This window comes from Dermacentor albipictus, unplaced genomic scaffold (genome assembly GCF_038994185.2).
Source record: "Dermacentor albipictus isolate Rhodes 1998 colony unplaced genomic scaffold, USDA_Dalb.pri_finalv2 scaffold_22, whole genome shotgun sequence".
NCBI classification, from domain to species: domain Eukaryota; kingdom Metazoa; phylum Arthropoda; class Arachnida; order Ixodida; family Ixodidae; genus Dermacentor; species Dermacentor albipictus.
Genome location: NW_027225576.1, coordinates 4,525,526 through 4,543,771, shown reverse-complemented (window position 1 = coordinate 4,543,771; position 18,246 = coordinate 4,525,526).

Below are 18,246 nucleotides of genomic sequence, written 5' to 3'. Positions count from 1 at the left end.
TATACGCTCCTGGCCACCATACCCAAGGCGAAAGAGCAGCCTAGCTTTGTGGTAGTAGTGAATTTTTATGACCGTATTTGTCCGCGCCTATGTAAATATTACAGCAAACAAAAATAAACTCAATTCGTATTTATTACGTTTCTGCTGCAATGCAGTGGTTATCTAAAGGGCTGCGCGATTAGCGATTCTAACGCGACAGCGTTAAAGAGCCCGTGCAGCAGAAAATCTGCCGTCCGGCGTCGGAAGTCGCCTAGCAAAAATAATTTCGAACCAAATTTCAGACCACGCATACCCAACCGCTTCTGTACGACTAAAGTTGCTTATACTTTGTCTTTCATTCTTTAAAAAGTTATTCCTCGGAATTTTGAGAACCACAGCCATCAAATAGGTGTAATGAAGAAAAAAAAAAGCACCGACAGCGCATGCCTTTTATATTAGCTTTTCTCAGAATGAAATTTTATTTGCGATACTTCCAGTCTCAGTGAGACCAAAGCAGGTGGGCATTGTATTAGACAGTTTTACAAAAAGAAACAAACGGGTTATGTTACATGGTACAGTAAAGGAAAAAAGAAAAGAGAAAAAGCTTCCTTAACTACTGCAGAAATCACCAATGACGATGTGAAATACAATACGCTTGGCTGGTATAACAATATCGCTCAGTAACAAATATTGTATTGCTAGCATTTATATTAAGATAGCGAATAAATGACCCATGTAAGAGAAGTTTACAGCTACCAGATAACAGCGCAGAAGTGACCAACTTGCTACTTGAAATGCAGAAATTCCACGCGCAGAAATAAAGTTATATAAAGACATACAGTTATATAAAGAAATAAAGAAATACAGTTAAGATATGTGGATGTGTTAAGTGGGGTCTTTTGTGTTTGATGTCTCTAGTAGGCCGATGAACGATGAAAGTGACGGAGAGGAAATTATGTGTGAGTGGAGGAGATTCCGTTGTTTGATCGCACGTTGGATAAGTGAAAACTTCAACGGGTCATTGGGAACACTGTACTGGTTTAGTGTAAATAGGTGCTTTTTTCGCGATAGACGTGACGTAAACAAAGTAACGTACTTAGCTCGGTCTATCTTATAACTGCCGTGCATTAGTTGGTAGATGAATTTTAAGCTGTGCTTGTCTGGCCCTAACAGATAGTGTTTTAAGTCCTACATCAGCTAAGAGGTTTATAGGGTAGTCATAGGGCCTGTATTTGTTAAAGATGAACCTCACAGCTTTTCTTTGCACCTTTTCTAGTTTTGATATGTTAGTTGATGTGTGCGGAAACCAGATGATGTTAGCGTATTCTAAGACGAGGCGAACAAAAGTTGTACAGGCATATAGTCTGGTGTGCTTCGGTGCAAGGAGTGAACATCGTCTAAAAAAAAAAGTTTGCCTAATGCGACTGAGGTAATATTATCAATATGTAAGTTCCATGAAAGGTCAGAAGTGATCGAATGTCAAACTTAGGTATTTGTGGTTATTTACTTAATTTCGGTGGCACTCAGGCAAGTGCCACCGACAGGGTAAGAAAATTCCGAGGGCTTCTTTTTTGTTGCAAAGGACATGTATACAGATTTAGTGGTGCTAATTGACATTTGCCATTCCTTACACCGATTGGGCACCAAGTCGAGTGCTCTGTTTAATAATAAGCAGTCTGCGTAACTGATAATTTCTTTATAAATAATACAATCATCCGCGAAGAGCTTAATGTCACATTCAATATTAGAAGTAATGTCGTTAATAAAGATAAAAAATAGCAATGGGCCCAATACTGATCCTGTTAGATATGGAGCTGTTTCCTGCGATTACTTCGAGTTCCCCAGACCACATCGGATTGCAGCACAGCTAATTGAGGAATGCAGAAGCTGGAAAGCGCATTCCAGAGGAGACACGTGCAAACAAGTTTGCGGCCCCCAGGTCGTGTGCCGCCGGGATTAGAAGGGGCCCTGGGACAATGGAGCTCAATCGTCCCCCTTCGCCTTTGAAGAAGGCATTTGCCACCGCTGCGGAGCCGAGTCACCGGGAGCAGGTGGGCCCTTGTACAATGGAGCATGAGCGCCCCCCCTCCTTCTCGACCTTAGAAGCGGACTGGGAACAAGTGATCAAGAGTGGAGGACCAGGCGCTGACTCTCTTCGCCGGGTATGACGCCATCGCACGGGCGCCTGCCATTGGCGGAAAGTGGCGTCATCGGAGCGGACTCTCCTATTGGTCGAACATGACGTGACTTCCAGTGCTCGAAGGGTTTATAAGAAGCCTTCCAGAGAGACCTGAGCATGCTGGGACATTCCCTGATTCCCTGATTCACCTCTCTCGAACTTCTTGCCGCGGGCCGCAGCGTCCGAGTTGCTGCCGGCCCGTAATGACTGTACAACTGTTACTTGTCTCTCACTTCCCTGTATATAATGTAAAATAAATACTCCCAAGTTTGGCTTTCATCCCGGAGTCCGTCCTTCAACCCCTACATCTGGTTGGCAGCGGTAGGATCGCCTCCGAATGCATCAGCTGGTGGCAGCGCTACGGATAAACCTTCGTCAAGAGAGACCCTAAGGAACCGGGAAGAGCGAAGAAGACAGAGCCTTCGTCGAAAGAGGTCCGAAGAAACTGGGAGTAGCGAAGAAGGAGCGAGCCTTCGACCCAGGGAGTCCGGAGGAACCGGGAACAGCGGACAAGTGAACCGGATGGCAGGGTGCTGCAACCGTAAGTGAGCGCGTGGTTTTTTTCCTTATGATTCGCCAGACTCAAATGTTGTGTGTTCATTTTGATAGTTCTGGGAATCGGGAGTTTGTTGCATTGTGTGTTTGCACAGATTAATTAAGGAAAACAGTTCTAACCACCTGTCGGGGCAGCGGCCATGGATCTTAGAAGGTTGACGAGGTTAGACTTGTTGTTGGTGTGCGACGATTTGGGAGTTGAGGCGGACGAACGGATGAAAACGCCAGCTATCATAAAGGCGATTGAAGATAGTGGCAATGATGAGAAAAGCATTAAGCTTGCTTGGGAGGTGATACAGGAGCCACGGGAGCGCGAGCGTCGTCTACGTGTGCGAGAGCGTCGTGAACTTAAGAGTGTGAGTAAGCGTGAAGAACGCGAGAATGAACGGAAGCATGAGCTTCAAGAACTTACTCTTAGGTGTGAGCTTCACGAACGTGAGAATCAACGTAAGCTTGAGCGTGAGCAAAAGTATGAGAGAGAGAAGGCAGCACTGATCAAAGAGATACAGTATTGTGATCAGTTATTGGCACAGAGACAACGGCTGTCTGAGAATTCTGTAGGAAGTACAGAGCGAAACAATGAGGAAGTGTCTAGCAGATTTTCGCCAAAAGCCGACGAGAAGAGTAGTGCCTGTGAGATTGGCTGCAGATTCATAGGAAAAGGGAAAAGGCTAGCTGCTAACGATGCCTTAGTGGCAACAGAGGCCGTTAAAGGCCGCAAGGAGAGCGACGAGGTGCTGTGCCAACAGATGACTGTAGAGACAGCTAGGCCAGCTGCGAACAAATTGGCACAGTTACCGCGTGTGTGCGTCGCTGGTAATGTTAGCGAGGTTGCTAGCGAAGAAAAGGGTACTTCTGACCCGACAGAAGCGAGCACCCATGTAGAGCCAGATGTGCGTGCAGAAGTGAAGTGCGAGCTGAGCGATGCAGTTGAGGGTAATTCTCAGGATTGCGAGCTGTGTAGCTCAAGAGAATACAACTGCATTGTTCAGGGATCGGTGCGGCTCTCCGCCAGTCTAGATGGCCTAGATAGGGATGATTCAGTTAATCATTCGGACTGTGCGCGTGAGACAGCGATCGATACCGACGGGCTGTGTGCCGATGCACAGCGTGAGCTGGGCAATGTAGTAGAGGGCAGTTCGCAAGAGTGCGAGTTGTCTAACTCGAGTAAAGCCTGCTGCATTGTGCCAGAGTCGGTTGGGCTGTCCGCCAGTCGAGGCAAAGTGAGAGTAGATTTAAATGTAAATCACTCCGACTGTGCGGGTAAGAGACCGATCCGGGCCGACGAAACGTGTACCGGCCAGCACGAGGCACGAGAAGGCGACATGAAAGCGAGTGCAAAGAGAAAGCGCCGTAAAAAGAAGCGCGGTAGAGACCGAAAGACGGTAACAAATGTAGCACCGCCAAAGATGGCGAGAAACCCAAAAGGGCAAGGCGCGAGGAAAAAGGTGCGGTCGTCAAGGACGATGTTGACGCATCCAGAACGTTCGAGCCACCGGTCGAAAGGGGACCGCGAAGCATGTTCTGCATGGACGCGGACAAAGGGCACGATGCAGTTAAACTCCTCGTCGTTCCGTAGTGCTTTTCACAGCTCAGCGTGCAGTTCGAAGAAACGCAAGCTGGCAAGACGAGACCAGGTGGGGAGTAGCGACGCGGTCAATCGAGCTTGTGTTGAAAGCTGGGCGCGGGGACGCAAATTGGCAGGAGACCGTAACGTCTTGGGGGAGCTGATAGTGAATCAGCCCTTTTGTTGTCTCTCGGCAGCCAGAGTAGCTTTGAGACCACGCCCACCTCGAGTCAGGCTGAAAGTATGAGTCAGTCGTAAGCAATCGGGAACGGGAAGCCAAGAGAGCTTCCGTAGAAGTGAAATGTTGTTTTTTTTTATTTTTGAGCATCGGAAAGTTTTCGCGAATTGAGACTGAGATTTCTTTCAGTGTGTAAGGTTTGAGCTTTGTGTTTTCGTTTGAGAAGCTCCGAGATGTGAAAGATAAGGTTTAAGTAAACCTGTAGTCTCGCGAGATGCTCATTAATAAGTAAATAGGCTTTCTTTTTTTGTGTGTGTGTGAGTAACCTGGAGGTCAAGGTTATCGTTGAGAGGCCTATCGTAACGCGCGTGTGTGTTATTTAACCTTCTTTCTTTTTAAGTGTTTCTGAATTTTTTAAGGTTAAGCGCGTAGGTTTTCAGTAAGTGCGTGATTTGCACGGAGGAGCGTTTTTAGTTCCATTAGCGCGTGTCCTGTGTGGACGGAAGGAAGCAGACTTTCTGACTGGGTTGCTAGTGTGTGTGGAAGGCAGCCGTATTCTGACTTCTTTAGTGAGCGTGCGTGGAAAGAGTTAGTAGAAGACGCATCATTTTAAGGGTTCTGCGGAGTGTGTAAGTCCCGCAAATTTAATTGTTCGTTTAAGTCACGTGTCCTGTAGGACTTTCAGGGAAGAAACGTGAGTAAGCGTAAATGAAAAGTTTGCCTTCAACACAAGTACACGTTCTGTTTAGTGACCACAAGGCTAGTGCGCTTGTGATTACGCGCTTGTGAGGTTGACCAGATTGTTCAGTGGCACCATTACGTGCGATAAGTACGCCACTGCGATAGATTGGAAACATGCTGTTCGTGTAGTTAGGCCACTTAAGTTATGTACGGCTGTTTTCATTTGTTGTTTGCATCATCAACGACCCTTTTGTTTTGCAACAACAATAGTACTCTGGTCTTGTCGGCAATCGAGGAGAAATGGATAGCTGTTTGGAAGGGTGGTTGGAACTGTTTTGTCAAAATTGGGGAACTAAAAGATCAGGGTTGATTTTGACTCAGTAATAGCCTGGCCAGTCAGGGGTGAAGAGCCTGCGCTTACGCGTGGTGCAGCGCTGTGTTGTTTGGTTTGTTTGACGTATGTTCTCCAGGGCCCAGGATCCCGAGGGTTGTCAAACGAGGCTCGACCCCAGTACCCTGCAGCTTCTTTCAGCGTTCCTCATGGCCAGCGAATTGAGTTCACCGGCCATTCAGAACAACCGGGGCGAGGACGAGCTGTTAGATATGGAGCTGTTTCCTGCGATTACTTCGAGTTCCCCAGACCACATCGGATTGCAGCACAGCTAATTGAGGAATGCAGAAGCAGGAAAGCGCATTCCAGAGGAGACACGTGCAAACAAGTTTGCGGCCCCCAGGTCGTGTGCCGCCGGGATTAGAAGGGGCCCTGGGACAATGGAGCTCAATCGTCCCCCTTCGCCTTTGAAGAAGGCATTTGCCACCGCTGCGGAGCCGAGTCACCGGGAGCAGGTGAGCCCTTGTACAATGGAGCATGAGCGCCCCCCCTCCTTCTCGACCTTAGAAGTGGATTGCAATTCTGCGAGGCAAGAGCGCAGTACCGGGAACAAGTGATCAAGAGTGGAGGACCAGGCGCTGACTCTCTTCGCCGGGTATGACGCCATCGCACGGGCGCCTACCATTGGCTGAAAGTGGCGTCATCGGAGCGGACTCTCCTATTGGTCGAACATGACGTGACTTCCAGTGCTCGAAGGGTTTATAAGAAGCCTTCCAGAGAGACCTGAGCATGCTGGGATATTCTATGATTCCCTGATTCACCTCTCTCGAACTTCTTGCCGCGGGCCGCAGCGTCCGAGTTGCTGCCGGACCGTAATGTCTGTACTACTGTTACTGGACGCTCACCTCCCTGTACATAATGTAGAATAAATCCTCCCAAGTTTGGCTTTCATCCCGTAGTCCGTCCTTCAACCCCTACAATCCTTGGGGAACACCGGAGGTGACAGCTATAGACCTGGAAGGGGTGCTATCTACAATAACATACTGTGTTCAATGCGATAAGAAGTTTTTTATCCATGCACTAATATGACCATCCCCGATCATAGCATCTAGCTTCGCAACTAATTTTACTTGGCTTACACAATCAAATGCTTTGCTGAAGTCGAGGAGGATCATGTCTGGCTTCGGTTTAGGTTGAGGGCAAGGTCATGACTTTTTTGGGCTTGTAGCGCAGCTCAGAACGAACAAGAAAAGAAAGTGTAAGGGGTAATGAAAAGGAACGGAGAACAAGGTGAGCGCTAACTTCCAACTGATAGTTTATTTCGTGACTCAGAAGGCTACTTATACACTCAGCGAACCATGTGACATGACGAGATAACAACACAAAACCAAACAACAAAAGCAAAAGTAACCGTGTGAAAAAACATATTCAGACAGCCTGTGGCGGCAGTCCGAGATACGCCAATTCATTCCTTGATAACGATAATGAAGGTGGGCTTACACATGCATGGCCGAGACGTACGATAGCTTTTGCTTCAATGATTTCTCTTGTAAGCTGATTATGACTACGACCTAGAATGTCGCATTCTAAAATAGGTTCGCCACCACGTTTTGCAGTATACTGCGCAAGAAAGCTCTGTAATACAATTCTTAGCATTGTAACAATGTTCGCGCAGCCTATCAATCAGACATCGGCCAGTCTGACCAACGTAACGTTTTCCGCTCTTGAGTGGAAAACAATAAACGACACAAAGTGTGCAATTAACAAACTTCTTTTTATGATTCTTATCACAGCTAGGAGGAGCCTCCTTATTCGGATTAGTGAGCTTACAAATCATCATAAGCTTGTTAGGGAGTGCTCAACAGGAGTATCATTGATGTTGGCATTGGTGCTGATGCCAAATTAGGCGAAGATGTCATATTCGTTGCCGATGCTATAATCCAGAGCGCGGCGGTCCGAAAGATATGTTTGTTGCATTGGTTTTCATCTCCACTTCTCTACTTCATGCGCCGCCTGAGCGCCGGCATCTTCAAGAACCGCACGCACTACAGCGACACCACCTCAAGGCCTTACGTGCGTAATGATTGCGAGTGGGCCGCCGACTGGCTGGCCGTGTGCGACACAGCGCGGAGGAACTCGGGACTTGTGGCTCGAGGAGCTCAATTCCTGAAGCACGCACGGTGCGACCGGTAAGTACAGATCCTCCTCCATAATCAGCCTGGTGAAACAAATGTAGGTCTAGACATCATCGCTTATCACTAGTCTTGCGTAATCCGAGTCTGTACGAGATGTTTCGGCTAATTAGCGTTGGGCTTTAAAAATCTGGGTACCCGCTGCAGAAATGCAAGCGACTATTGTTGCGTGTGCTCTCGTGCAACTCAAGGTATTTTATTACGAGTCGAAGTCATTAATTACAGTAGAAGAATCAGCCAACTTCTAACGTAATGAGCGCAAGAAATTCAACGTATTTTTTAGCATAGAGAGGGGGAGGCAATAAAAAAAGGTTATTCTGTCCAAAAAGATAGCCGTTGTGGTTTCAGTTCTTTCCGAGCCCCAAAGAAGGCGCGCGAAATCTGAAAACATGCCGTGACTATATAGGTGCTTACCCGCAGTGACATTAGTTCCCTCAAGGTTGCTAAAAACCAATGACATCATTTTTCGTCGGGTTATGCGCCGCAGGTTTGACCGAGTCTCCCGCCATCCAGCCCTCGTGGCAGAGCTCACCGAAGTGTTGCCCTTCGACAAGGTCCTGGCATCCGACATGATACGACAAAAGTTCCGGTGCATCGAGGGTCTGCACGACTTGATGCGACTGATCGGGGTCGTCAAGGGACAGGTCACGTGTCTCCCACGCTAAGACGGCCACACGCAACTGAACGGCCTTAGCCAAGGCTGCTGGGCCCACGTGACCTGTTCCTTGAGGACCCCGGACATTGACAAAGGCATGAGTTCAAGTTAACTCTCTATTGGGCGAACCTGTGGCACACCGAAAACAAGCAGCACTCAGAGCACAACGTTAACGGCGAGCATAATAGTCGGTCGTCAAAATCTAATTCGATGGGTAGAGTGCGTCAGATATGTATAAATGACTCATCGTACTTTTCAGCGTAATCGCTGGTGCTCGCGTACTTTCCAGAATGTATGTAACAGTATGTACACCCCTATTCGCTTCGTGCACGCCATCTGATTAGACAAAATTTTTGCGCTATAAAACCGACGACAGCTGTTAGGGCACGCATTGTGTCTTGCACGACTGGCCGTTACAGGGCTTAATGCACACCGGTATCAAACGTAGTGAAAGCCGAGGTGGCCCAGGGTGGCACGTGATGTGCGTAAGCAAGGACGGGAGCTCCACCACGAACGGGCTTCTTCCTGCGTAGTTAAGTCGTCGTCATCGTTCCGCCACCTTTCCTTTGTGGTCGTCACACCGTTGTTATTTCTCCGTCGTCCCACCGCCATCTTTATTCCGTCATCATCATCACGTCGTCGCCGCACCAAGGTAATCAAACTGCTGTCTTCATCCCTTCGTCGTCACATACAGTTGTCGTCACGGATTAGTGGTCACACCGTCGTAATGCAGTCGTGATTGTTACATCGTCGTCATGTAGTCGTCGTAATTTCAGAGTGGTTATCCTATTGCCCTCATGACGTCGTTGTCATTCCATACAAACACTTATACCACTTTTTTCTCCACTTCCTTCAAAGAACCGAATGAGGCAGCAACTCTATATTTGGAGATAATGAGAACCAAGTCACGAGTGACGTGTACCGAAAGCTTGAAGAGTGTATATTGTTACGAGTCATCACGTACGAGCATGTCGTTAAAGGACCTTTTCGCTGCGCAGAGAAAGAAGACGGGACACGCCGCGTGAGATGCTGTCAGCCATTCTGCGGTAGCAACAGCCTGTAAATATTTTAACATATACGGTTTCGTCTTTTCCCCGTGTACTCGTGAATCCCCGTGACAATTTGGTGGAGGTGCGGGGTACTAGAAGCGCTGTACACCGGAGTTCCGCAGTGGTCGTCGAGTCGGGGTCATCATGATGATACAGGAGACCAAAACCACGCCTGCGCTGGCCAGTACGACGCCTGTACCGGCCACGACAACAACGTCAACGATCGTCTTTACGCGCATTCTAAAAACCCAGGGACGTTCTGCGGTACGGATGAAGTTGACGTCGAAGACTGGATTGTCGATTATGAACGCATCAATGAGATCAATCGTTGGGACCCAACGCTGATGCTGCCGAACGTGCTCTTTTTATCTCAAAGGAAAGGCAAAGGTATGGTTCGACAACCACGACGCGGAGATTGGAAGTTGGGACACTTTCAAAGAAAAACTTAGTGGCTTGTTTGGGATGGGTGAAAAGGCAGCCGCAACGAAAGAGCTATCCATCCGCGCTCAGAGATCCATTGAACCATACATATCCTACATTCAGGTCGTCTTGGCTCTTTGCCGTTAAGTGGACATTGACGTGACGGAGTCAGACAAGATTGGTCACGTGCTGAAGGGAATCGCAGACGACGCGTTCAACCTATTACTGTGCCGAAATTGTGCGACCATCGACGAAATTGTTGAAGAATGCCGGCGTTTTGAGGAGGCCAAAATCCGGCGTATTTAGAGGACATTCGCTCGGCTACCGAACACCGCTTCGACGTCATCATGCGAAGACGGACAGGTCCCTCGTGTGCAGTCGTCGCCGCCGTCGGAACTTACATGAATCGTCCGTCGGGAAATCGAAGCAACGGCTCCTGCTCTTCCCAACACCGGCCACGGCGATTTTCACGTGCCGGCAGTTTCCTTGGTCCAGTCGATTGTGCGGGAGGAACTCGGCAACTTGGCTTTCGCCCTCTGCACCTTTGCTCATCCTCAGACACATGACTTTCGCCGCAGGTCGCCGCCTCGCCCAAGATCGCCGCCCCAGGAACAATGGTTCTATCCTCGCTCTCGGAATCCGGCTGAATGGCGGATGGCAGATGATCGGCCAATTTGTTTCAACTACCGCCGTATCGGTCACGTCGCGCGCCATTGCAACAACCGCTGGGTGTCACAGTTCACCCAGGATGACACTGCTAGCCGCACCGACAACCATCGCCGTTTCCACCCCACTCAGCCGTACAACAGTGATAGCTATCGCCGCTTCCAGCCTTTTGCGCCGTCCAACCTCGATGCCACCCTTACGCGGCACAGCCGCTCCCGGTCGCCCCGAGTTCGTCACCAGTCTCGTTTGCCACCAGCGCGTCGTCCATCGTCTCCTTCGCCTGTATACGACGACGCCCGACATCGCCGCTCAACCTACGACAGGGAAACTAAGGAACGCAGCTCTTAGAGGTGACCCTGCATCTTCGACTTCCATCTCAAATCCTCTCCTTGTATTGCCGACACGACGAAACTTGATCGACGTTGACGCTGACGGCTTAACTGATCCCGCACTCGTCGATACTGGGGCACAAAACTCCGTGATGAGTAATCAACTTCGTCGCCGCTTCAAGAAAGTACTTACCCTTGCCGCTGCTGGTATTATTCGCGTCGCTGATGGCCGAAGTTCCGCGGTCATCGGAATGTGCACAGCTCGTGCCACCATCGCCGGTCACCATATACCTGTTTTGCTTACTGTCATCGAGCAATGCTCCAACGACGTCATTCTCGGACTCGATTTCTTGTCGGCGCATGCCGCTCTCATTGATTGTGCAACCGGTGTCCTTGATCTTGAGATTCCTCAACTTGCTGATGTTCCACCTTCACCGTCACACCGCTTGTGCTCTGTCGATTACGTTCGGTTGTCACCGCAAGCCGCCGCATGTGTTGCCTTGACGAAATCATCACCAGTCCCCGACGGCGACTACGTAGTATCCTCCCCAAGTAGATGTGCTGTTGACCCGAAATATTGCTGTGCTACACACCCTCGTGACTGTTGTCGACAACCACGTCCTGCTCCCGCTCCTCAACTTCAGCAACTCAACCCAAGCTCTCCTGCAAGGCATCTCAGTGGCTAACGTGTTAGCACTTGACGCATGCGACATCGCGGCATTAGACGCTGAAACTTGTTCGTCCTTTCTCGCAACCAGCCGCGATTTGATTAAAGGCCAGGCTTCGGAGGGGCGCCACGATTTCTTACTTACTGCCAACTGCAGCTCAGTAATTCTCAACTTTAGTTTTTTTTTTTTTGCAAGTCACGAGACCATGTGGCATCCTCATAAAAATGACGAACATTTTGTCTCTTACACCTTAACGAAGCTCGGGCTCTCCGAACAACATCACAAGAGCGCACGCACAAAGCAGCGCGAATCGCCCCGCTCACCAATCAAAGGAAAACTCGTTGCCAGTTCAAGTATCGTGTAAGAAACGGGAACGAAGCCGTCCGCTTGCACGACGCGCGCATCAGTAACTGTCGTTCTAACAAATGGCGATCTTAGAATCGCGCACGGAACCTCGGCAGGCGCTGTTGCACGGGAGAACAAGCTCGGGAGTGGAAGAAAACGAAACATAAAAAAAAATAAAGCCACGTGCCGTTCCCGCGACAAGCGGGTTTTGCGTCGTGGGTGAGAAGCGGGAGCCGGGACAGCGAAAGTGGTAGTGCGCGCGCCCGCGCTTGGGGGGTGCGTTTTTACTCAGGAGCAGCCGATCGGGGTGCCAGGAGCAGCGACTGAGGCGTGGCCAATCGCGACCCGTCAAATTTCCCGCCTGGCTGCTCGCCGCCATTTATCTGCCACGAGCGCGTCGGTCGACGCGGCTTGCAGCACTTTTGCGGCACGTCGCAGCGGCAGCGCCGCCTTCTCCGTAACGGGCACTCTTCATGCACTGGCGAGCGAAGCGCTGCATCGCCCGGCACGGAGCGGCAGTGTATCACAGTTTATCCAAGGTTCATCTTTAATTTGGGTGAACATTGGCCCGTGTAGCCGCAGGCGACCGCGCGTGGAGCCCGAAATTCTTCGCGCAGCAACTCGAAGAGTCGCTCCTGACACTGCCTAGGCGGCGCGTCCGAGCAGCGATCGTCAGCGCCTCTTGCGGCACCTTCCGTCAAAACTGACACTGACGGACCACGCTGCTTACGCTGCCTACGCGTATCTGCCAACGTGATCGCTTGTTCACGCTTGTTTTGAAACGAACAAATGGCGCAAGTTTTGCTGTGCGGTTTCAGACCAATCTTAACTTTAGACGGTCGGATACGCCCTGCCATTCGTCGTAAAGGGGAAATGCTCTACGGTGCCGGGCACGTTCACAGCGTGAAAGAAACCGCCGATGTGACTGTGCTGGCGAAGTAAACGAGAAGAAAGGGGGTAACCGAGGGGCCCGATTTTTTTATTAGTCATATCATGAGAACTGAATCATGAGATGTGTCACTTCCACCAAGGCAAGCACAACTGCAGCGTATCTCTAGCCTGAGTACACTCAACTATCATATTATGCTTTGATCAAGCAGCTCAATTGAGTGTGCAGGCATGGCTGAGCTTATTAAGCGTTAGGCGTAGGGAAAGAAGGGAAAATCAGACATCCACCTGTTCATAGCTGTTGCTACAAAGTCCTGGTCCGGGGCTCGAAGCCGCGACCACCGCCTTTCTGGGGCAGCCGCTCTACCATCTGAGCTAACCAGGCAGCTAGCAGATGGCACGGCGAAGTCGAATTTGTCGACAACACGAAGCAAAGGCAAGAGTTTGACGTAATAGTTCCGCGGAAACCCGCAAGGTGGAGAGAAGCAATTAAAGAAAGGAAAATCAGACATCCACCTGTTTGTAGCGATTGCTGCAAACGAAACCGTAGGTGTTCTTATCCAACCATTTGAGTTACCGTAGACCCGTGCCGTAGACAAAACGTGTCTTTCCGTGGTACTGTTTTGACACGCTTGCACAGCCTCATTGGCCAGGGATGATAGGCGCCATATCTTTTAGAATTACTACAAGGTTCTTTTAAACAACTTGCACGAAAATTTTATTAGACTGCTATGTTCTCACAAGCAACCGCAGTACTTTGTTTAGAACTGCCGAGGCACCGGCACGACCAAGCTTGGGCCACTCCGGCCGCCAAGACTCGGGTGACCGTATCCGGCAACCTGAACCCAAGCAGAGCCACACAGCGTGAAGTGCTGAGCGACTCATGCAGGCCAGAACACCTGCAGCCACCACGCAGTACGCCTCGTATACAGTAAATAAATAGCTCTAAAAGATATGGAGAATTTGCAAAAATACGTAAGCCGGCTGCCCGGCAAGACTCTTTCTTGACCAAAACTTCAGTCTACTGACTACAATACTTTCTAGTGCGATCCTCCAGGAAGGAAGCACGAGCACAGAACCACGGCCAGCCAGGAAATCTTTTAGAGTCGGAGAGCAGGCAGCCCTGCACGACCGTTACAGCCTTTGACGCAGCAATACCGCCGTCCCCACGCTTTTCTTCCTGGGCGGTTTTCGATGTCTTGCACATTTGCCATCGTAAAAAAGCGGTATGAGAACCCGCAGGATGGTGGCGCACGTGGTTCAGAAGTTTCGAATCACACGCGGTCATAACAACAACACGTGCGCCACTACGCCGTCGACTGAAGTTGTATCAGTACCAGAGTTGCGCTTTCGACGCTACAGGCCAAGGCCTCTCACAGCCCAAGCGTGTCGCTTTGGGACAGGCACAAACGCGCTGCGTATACCGAAGTGACTTCGCGGTTCCGCCACGCTTACCGTTAACCGGAAGAAGTAATCATGCCAACTTCAATTATAGCTTTAAGCTTAACGCGTACGAGCAATGTACTCCAAGCCAGATGAGCGTGACTTGAACTGTTCTTTGTTTTGTTTTTTCAACTACCTTTCATCTCTTCCTATTTGAATTCACCACATAACGGCCTTTGCGAATGTTTTAACGTATATTTGTATTTCATTGCGCTGTATTTTCCCCTTTACGCTTGTTCCGCCCATTCGCAAATTTTAGGTTTCACGTTTACCTTATGTTTCAGTGTAAAATTGCATGGTGCAAACTCCTTTTTCCGTGCCGGAGGGATCCTGTCGTCTCGGAACTTTGTTTCCTTTTTTTTTTCTCCAATCCATAAACCGCGGCATTACCAGAACTCGCAGGTTTTAATTTAGACTGCCGACTAGCCCCTCGCTTGAGGTTTCACTAGTGTAGCCTATATATTTCGTGCGCGGCTGTTGTACGAAGTAATGCGGAGTCTTTTAAAAAAATAAAGGGAAATAAAGCCAAGCGAGACGATTGCGCATGCGCAGATGAGGTGACGTCACGGTGGAAGGCTGCATTGCCAGTCTACCGTATTTCGCGTGTGCATGAAAACGTCATTGTGCGACCTGGATTGTCAGCCAAACGGCTCACCTGCGATTATGTCCGATAAGGTGCGCCTCAGCGCCTGCATATATAACGCGCGCGCGAGTCCGCAACGCGCCAGATTTATCCCTTACTGTACCTGTTCGACGACGTTCAGAGTGGTCCGATGCGGGGTATACGGGCAGAAACAAATGCGCGCCCGGTGTTGTCCGTAAATACATACAACACCGACCCATACCGTGCGCCGGAGGGATCCTGTCGTCTCGGAACTTTGTTTCCTTTTTTTTTTCCTCCAATCCATAAACCGCGGCATCCGTGACTCCACGGTTCGCTCGACAGGGGAGTATCGCGTTACGTGTGGAAAGGCTTGGCGCTTTTTTTTTTCCGCCGCAGCTAGACACTTTGGAGCCTCGTCCATAATGCAGGTTGTCGCGAAGCTCAGGAGTCGCGGTCTCCACCGCGGCCGCGCACGCTAAGCCGGCCGCTCCGCCCACTAATCGGATTTCGCGGCTCCTAATGGGGCCGCCCGGATCAGCCGCGTGCGTCGCGAGCAACGACGCGGCGCGTCGCTCAGCGTATCGGCGATGGTGCAATCGGAAAGCTTCCTCCGCCGCCTGGTCGGAATCTGCCCGTGCGCCGAGGGTATCGACACTACTCTGTCTCGGCAGTGAAGCAGCTCCCGCGACGTGCATTACAGACGCTTCGGCTTCGCTGTCTCTGCCCGTGTGTCAGGCGTCGTACGCTTTCACGTATGACCGTGTTCACACGAAGAAACAACGCGCAACAATGAGGGCAAAAAGGAAAATCTGTTGGAAAGGTTGGAGGCGGGAATAATGGATATCCAAACTTCGCGTGCTCAAATGCCTCTCTCGGCGCTTCGTCTCACCCCAGGGTCGGCTATTGGGCAGTGAAAGTAAAGAGATGGAGCGGGTCTGTGGAGAGATAAATGCTCGGTCAGCAGTGAGCATGCAATGCGAAAGACACGTGTGGAGACTTTCGTAAAAAAGAGACAGCCAGGGCTATGCGAAGCGCAATGGCTTCCGTACCGAGATGCGTAGGACTCGTAGAATATGGCCGCCAGAGCAATGTCGACCGATAACTTAGCAATGTGATGGTTGAGGTGAACCAGCAATTGTCAGTAGCAGCCACAGATAGTCAGTGCACTCAAGTTGCATGAACAGGCAAGGGCCAGGAAAGGCACGAAACGCGCCACATTCTTGCACATTATTCTTGCACGCAAACGCAAATCTACTTGCGCGATAACACACGCACGAGCAATATGTGTTCTACTGAGGAACTGTAGGTATTGTGAGATTTAGTAGAATGTTTACTTAGCGTCTGCATCTGTACTCAGCCTGGTGTTATATGTGGTTCCCCTGCCCTGCGGTGACATATTCGTTGTTTTGCGTTATCAGCTGCATATATAATGATTAATTAAGTAATGAAGGCGTATGACTCGCGCCGGTATTGTAAACAGGCAGCTTTAGCTTCACGTTCTATGGTGTTAGGCTGCTGAGCACGAGGTCGCGGGATCGAATCCCGGCCACGGCGGCCGCATTTCGATGGGGGCGAAATGCGAAAACACCCGTGTACTTAGATTTAGGTGCACGTTAAAGAACCCCAGGTGGTCGAAATTTCCGGAGTCCTCCACTACGGCGTGCCTCATAATCAGAAAGTGGTTTTGGCACGTAAAACCCCATAATCTATCTATCAGCTTCACGTTTAATGTCTGCTGCACTCGGAGAAGTGCATCTGCGCAACACTAACGCCGGCAGACGACAGCAGATAGCTGCATGCCTTCACTCCGGCGCCGTCGCTTACGCTTCCGGGAGAGACGCGCAGAATCCACAGGTTATGCCGAAGTGCAAACAGCAGTTGATGGAGGCTGTGAGGCGTCAAGGGGTCATGTCACGAGGACGAATGCGATGTTTGATGTTTGTGGAGAAAAGGATGGCGAGGAGAGGTGTATACGCAGGGACAAGTGGAACGCAAAAGGTTGGCTACTATTTTGCCCGTTTCATTCCAGCGCCTAGCTGTGGCCAAATGCAAAATTGCAACGAGAGCGCGCGCACGCGTGCCATGCACGTGGCACTTGTCTAAAAGAGCTACTTCGCATTGTCGCGAGAGGAGCAGGCGGGCGCTTTGTGACCTAATGGTTAGCACACCGGGCTCTTAATTGTGCAGGAAAAGCAGAGGTTCGATGCTACCTTTTAGGCATGTGTTTATTTATTTCATTTTCTGTATAATGAGCTATACTCAGAGCAGCACCCAGCAGTAGCCATGGTCAGCAAGGTCCAGGAGCAGTTCGCCTGGAAGGTTTCGCTTTATTATGCAAATGTTAAGGTAATTATCTTCGTTCTCTGAGCGCCTGAAGCACCTGAAGAGTGAATGGAGCAACCTGTAAGCGGCTGTTGTGCTAAAACTGCCCATTTGGACGCAATGGGTGTGAGCGCTTCTTTCTGTTGCACTATGCTCGTTTTGCCGACCCCTGGAAGAGGCTTTCAGAAGGTATACCCGAGACAGTACGTGCGGCGCCATACACAGAGTCCCTGCAGAGGAACGACAACGCACAGCAAGTAACCACTCTCAACGTTATGCGCAGACGCTGCACCAGACGACTGCTGGAGTTGTGTGCCTGTCCAGACGAGAACGTTGCACTTTTCGCGACACCTCTATAGAATAAAAGCGTCTGCAAAAGGTGTGCAGGTTTACAACACTCACGTGGAACACGCGCCGTAATCTTTATCTCCTTTTAAAATTCTAATGATGCGTTCAGGAAGATAAATTCGTCATGCTACGCCAGCAAATATGGCCGTATGCAGTATACATAATGAAAACTATAACTATGCCACCGTTACGAGGCCGCCACTAATGTCTGCGACGTGTAATGATGTAGCACCACCACGCTGGCGTTCTTATAGACGTCATTTGAAGCGGAGAACGCCGAGACGGGGGCCAATTTTTTTAAAACGCAGCTCTTTGGCGTCCGTTCCTGGGTTTCGCGTCGTCGTCGGCGTTGTCGCCGGCCTCGTAACCAGCTCCGCCCCCCTTTCATCCCCCCCAGCGCTAGCAGCGACCGACTGATACCGCTGGATGCCGCTGACGCCGCTAGAGAGTCAAGATAACGTGACTGCATAGAACACCGTCGCCGCCATGCAGAAAGAGGAGGAAGGGGTCCCCCCCCCCCCTGTTCTTGTGTGGCGGATAGGGTGCTCTTCAGTTGCCGACGCGCCGGTTATTTCACGTAGGCCCCGGCACGTCGACGAATACGTGACCACCTTCCCACGGCTAGACCTGGTTCTTAGCGCTGCGGAAGCGAGGGTATCACATTGTTTGTGTCGGCATCGGCGGCGTTGTCCCTGAAACCAACTCCGCAGCTGGGGTTGACTCACTATCGGCGTCAGCGGCATCAGTCAGTCGCTGCTATCTCTTCCCTCCTCCCTTTATCGTGTTGTCCGCTTGCTGCGCGCGCTTCTGCCCCCATCGTTTGCCGCTGGGTGTACACGCCGCCCCC